The 5,576-nt window shown below is 45.7% G+C and overlaps 1 non-coding gene across 1 annotated transcript; it reads right to left on the bottom strand.

Moving 5' to 3' along the window:
* Window positions 1-256: 256 nt before the first annotated feature.
* TRNAL-UAA (transfer RNA leucine (anticodon UAA)) lies at window positions 257-340 on the bottom strand. Its single transcript has one exon. It is a non-coding gene; the product is annotated as a tRNA-Leu (tRNA).
* Window positions 341-5,576: the final 5,236 nt, after the last annotated feature.

Raw genomic sequence — 5,576 nt, 5'->3', positions numbered from 1 at the left:
TATACTATGTATCGTACTAACTTAACGACTCTAGATGTATTTAGTCTATTAAGGCCTTAAATGTCGTTTAATACCTTATTTACCATTTTACTTGTAAATACGTCTTGTAATTATTTCCTGCTTGAAACTGTTGTAGCTTTTAAAAATAAAATAAACAATTTTGATTATACACTTGTACTTTTTATTTTTATGTAGCCCCTGTTGCGGCTAATCCCTGTACCGTCTCTATACAAATAAAAAATATATAAAAAGATTATGTCTGGGGAGGGATTCGAACCCACGCGGACATACGTCCATTGGATCTTAAGTCCAACGCCTTAAACCACTCGGCCACCCTGACACCTGATGGGGTTAGCCTCTTAAAGCCGTATTCTGTCTGAATTTAAAAAAAAAAAATGCTATGCCCTCTTTTCAACGTCTTTTGAACTTTTCTGACATGAGCACTGCGTTATTTCAGAATAAACATGTCCAGACATGCCCCGTATGAAAAAAAACATGTTCGGGCATGCCCCAAACGCCTATAAACATGCCCGGACATGCCCCGCGTATGTATACGCCCCCTCCAATCTACGTCAACAGTACGCACCAATCACAAAAAAGAATAAAAAATACACCTCATAATAAAAAATGGAGTCTGGGGGGGGGTGTCAACGGCGTTTTTTTGGCGCATGGGGCGTCAACCGCGTTTTTTTGGCGCATTAGGCGTCAACCATGTTTTTTTGGCGCAGGGGGCGTCAACCTCAAAAAATTGGCGCAGGGGGCGGGGCCGGATACGGAAGGGGCGGGACCGGATACGGAAGGGGCGGGACATAGGGCGGGTTTAAGGCCAAAAGGGGGCGGGGCTCAGGAGGAAAGGGGGCGTGGTACCTGTCAAAAAAAGTTTGACATAATGTATGCCTCCCTACTACTGGACAGTGCCACTGACAGCAGTGGGATCAACATACTGTATCACTGGGTTCAAATGCATTGACTTCATGGCAAGATAAAGTATCACAGATTATAATGAGATGTATCACAGTCTGCATCTCTGCCCCAGCATGCACCTTGGGGAGAGTCAGTAGGAGGAGTTGGGGAGGAGTTACATGGCACACAGATTATAATGAGATGTATCACAGTCTGCGTCTCTGCCCCAGCTTGCACCTTGGGGAGAGTCAGTAGGAGGAGTTGGGGGGAGTTACATGGTGCACAGATTATAATGAGATGTATCACAGTCTGCGTCTCTGCCCCAGCATGCACCTTGGGGAGAGTCAGTAGAAGGAGTTGGGGAGGAGTTACATGGCACACAGATTATAATGAGATGTATCACAGTCTGCGTCTCTGCCCCAGCTTGCACCTTGGGGAGAGTCAGTAGGAGGAGTTGGGGGGAGTTACATGGTGCACAGATTATAATCAGATGTATCACATTCTGCGTCTCTGCCCCAATTTGCACCTTGGGGAGAGTGAGTAGGATGAGTTGGGGGCAGTTACATGGTGCACAGATTAAAATGAGATGCGTCACAAGTTGCATTTCTCTGATACTTTTTTTTAACCTTTTATTTGTCCAAAACAATCCTCCATATCTGAAGTGCCATACTGTAAGTCTAACATACCGCGTCAGAAGTAAGAAACTGTTCTTACAGTATATATGCTGCGGCTCTGCTCCAAAAAATAGAGCCATGCGTCTAAACACAATTACTCTATGTTGCTGCATAGACCTTTTATGTCTAATTCCAGCACTGGGGAAGTGTTCAACTCCATTCAAGGGCAGTCTAAACTAAACTACTACTTTGGTACAGCACTGCACTTTGCTTTAATGCTTCAGAGATACGCGTTTTGGGTATTGAATGGGTCCCCCTGCTTATTTGTGGGGGGATAGAGATGAGTCTTTTACAATGAGAGTGCTAATGGATCTATGTTCTATATACAGTGACACCTCGCGGCCTTAATTACAATTTATTTTGGGATGTTTTTTGTCAGTACAATAAAACCTCCTCTTGGATAGACACAGGGGGATATTCTAGTAGCTGGGAGTTGTGCAAAAGCGTGCAGAAAGAGCCTTATCCCATTGGATTTCTAGAACAGAGGTGCGCAAACTGGGGGGCGCGACCCCCATGGGGGGCGTGGGGTTTACAGAGGCCCCGCGCACTTCCCGAAGGCACTTAAATTAAGTGCCGGGGGAGCTGCAGGGCCTCTGTAAACCTTCACTTACCTAGGCTCCGGTGGCTTCCTTCCTGCGTCGCCATGGCAACGCGGCATCAAAATGACGCTGTGAGGTCATGTGACGTCACGTTACTAGGGCAACGTGAGGTCATGATGCCGGAGCGCAGGTGAGTGGGGGTTCTGCTTTAGATATTGTGAAGCGGGGGCATCCAGACACTGATTAAGGGGTGCAGGAAACTAGTCATTCACACCTGGCTTTTATTTCTAGATCGACATTTACACAGACACACACACACACAAACACACACACACACACACACACACACACACACACACACACACACACACACACACACACACACACACACACACACACACACACACACACACACACACACACACACACACACACACGTAACAAGGGCTAATTGTAGTATAATGTAATACAATAAATATATTTGTCATTTAAATGGATTTTATTCATATGTTTTATTTTAAAGCGGGGTTGGGGGGTGGGACTAGGGGCGGGGTTAGGGGGCGGGACTAGGGGCGGGGTTAGGGGGCGGGACTAGGGGCGGGGTTGGGGGCGGGACTAGGTGGCGAGTAGATTTTTTGGTTGGGCGAGTAGATTTTTGGGTGATTTGTCGAACACTGTATATATTTATATAGATATTAGTATGTACCATTGATTTTTATACACCAAGTGCAATCCATTTCTGTGCGCTAAACAGCATTTTGGGGCTGGGCGCAGATGGAGAAATTTGAACTTAATACACAAGTGCAATTGAAGTTTGACATGCGCCGAAACCCTCCACCCCTCCCCCCGCTCAGTTTGCGATGCTTAGTATATTGGCCTCAGTAGGTCTCTCCCTTCCACTTCAAAGTAACGTATTGACAACCAAAGGGGACCTGCTACAGTAGTTCTTGGTGATTTCATCAGTCCCACTTGGCAAATAGTATATTGGAGATTCAAAAAAAGAGAAAGCGCTCGTTAAAGTAACACATTCTTTGATATTTTTAATCGAAAACAATGATATTCTTCCAGTGTATTAGTCAAGCACCTTACAGTTCACAAATACACACTAGAGAGGGTTGGGGTTCTTTACAATGCATTGATCAAATACAATGTAAGGAGCCCCAACCCTCTCTAACAGCGCGTCTGAAATCTGCATTGTAAGGAATCCCAACTTTCTCTAATAGCGCGTCTGAGATCAGATGCATTCAAAGGAGCCCCAACCCTCTCTAATAGTGCGTCTGAGATCAGATGCATTGTAAGGAACCCAAACCCTCTCTAATTGTGACCCTTGCACTCACCACGAACAAGGCGGACCCCCGGTACTGAGGTGGCAAAGTAGAAACTGCGCACCCACAGCAGTGGAGGCACGCCTGGATTGTCAGCGTAGCCGGGTCGGGGTTGGAGAGAGAGGGTAGTCCAGATACTTGCCGCGGTCATGGGGAGGAGCCAGTAACGGTAGATGTCCGTTGTGCCGAGGTCGAGGGTTGGAGCTGGTGGGTTAAAAAAATGTCCTATATCCGTGGTCAGGGATGGAGAGATGCAGGTAGTCGAGGGCAAGCTGGGGTCGTTATACAGAGAGCGTCCAAGAGTCTAGCCGGGTCGGTACACATGAGGTCGAATTGGTCTAACTGCATCAATACAAGACTCCCAACGTGTTTCACAAACTCTCTTTTAGTGTTAAATTGGGTAAGGATTTTAGAAGAATGATCTATCTGTTGGTGGACCTGGGGAAGAAATTATACAACGGTTGAATTAAGCCCAAAAATTAAATGGCACCTATATTGGGTTTGGCAGTGTTGTTAACCACTAGGTTCAAATAATGAGAACTACATGGTACATAAAACGCACGTGGGTTTATGTTCAACATGTCTTTGAACTCCATTATGCTTTCCCCGCATATTTGCAGCATTGTCATAGCTTTGGCCCTGCATATTTTCTACATTTATATTGAGATCCAATAGTTCCTTTATTATCCAATCACTTAAGATGATGTCATTTCTGCCAAAAAATAAAATGGAAGCCATCACATGGTACATCCACCAATTAGATTGGTGGATATATCATTTGTCAGTCAAATGTGATGTCACAGGCCTTATATAAGGTCTGTCATGTCTTATTTGACCCTGAGAAGCCGTCCGATCAACATCTCCCGGACCTGTGAAGAAGAAAAAACTACTCACCCGGGCCTACTCTTCAAGCAACTGAGGATCATGGACCCACCCTCCCCATGGCTTTCTTTCACTCCCCCCATGTCTTTATTTCACCCCCCCTCCCCATGTCTCTTTCATCCCTCTCCCCATGTCTCTTTTTCACGCCCCACCCCATGGCTCTCTTTAACCCCCCTCTCTATGTCTCTTGCACCCCCTCCCTGTGTTTCTCTATCATCCCCCCCCTCCAAATGTCTCTCTATCACCCCCCCTCTAAATGTCTCTCGATCACCTCCCCATGTCTCTTTCACCCTCCCCTCCCAATGTCTCTTTCAACCCCTCTCCCCATGTCTCTTCACCCCTGCTCCCATGTCTTTTCACCCCTGCTCCCCATGTCTCTTTACCCCTGCTTCCATGTCTCTTCACCGCCGCTCCCCATGACTCTTTCACCCACTCCCCATGTCTCTTTCACCTGCTCCCCATGTCTCTTTCACCCCTCCCCATGTCTCTCTTTTAAACCCATTCCCATGTCTCTATTTCACCCCCCTCCCTATGTCTCTCTTTCACCCTCCTCCCCTCGCCATGTCTCTTTCACCCTCCTCCCCTTGCCATGTCTCTCCTTCAGCCCCCTCCCCTCGCCATGACTCTCACCCCTCCACCTTCCTTCCACATGTCATAAACTCACACACACACACTCACACTTAACAATTCTTGGTATATCTATAGAGGGTATTACTGTGCATCTGTATTATTTTTTAGTATAATGCTACTAGTAGTAGTACTTTTTTTTAAACAACTCTGAATTAAAAATTTAATGTATCATAATGTAAAGGCCCTCAGTGTTTTATCCTAAACACATTAAGGTTCAAATAATGAGAACTACATGGTACATAAAACGCACGTGGGTTCATGTTCAACATGTCTTTGAACTCCATTATGCTTTCCCCGCATATTTGCAGCATTGTCATAGCTTTGGCCCTGCATATTTTCTACATTTATATTGAGATCCAATAGTTCCTTTATTATCCAATCACTTAAGATAATGTCATTTCTGCCAAAAAATAAAATGGAAGCCATCACATGGTACATCCACCAATTAGATTGGTGGATATATCATTTGTCAGTCAAATGTGATGTCACAGGCCTTATTTAAGGTCTGTCATGTCTTATTTGACCCTAAGAAGCCGTCCGATCAACATCTCCCGGACCTGTGAAGAAGAAAAAACTACTCACCCGGGCCTACTCTTCAAGCAACTGAGGATCATGGACCCACC

The sequence above is a fragment of the Ascaphus truei genome, unplaced genomic scaffold (assembly GCF_040206685.1).
Source record: "Ascaphus truei isolate aAscTru1 unplaced genomic scaffold, aAscTru1.hap1 HAP1_SCAFFOLD_747, whole genome shotgun sequence".
In the NCBI taxonomy this organism is placed as follows: Eukaryota; Metazoa; Chordata; class Amphibia; order Anura; family Ascaphidae; genus Ascaphus; species Ascaphus truei.
This window is presented reverse-complemented; position numbering and strand designations above follow the sequence as displayed.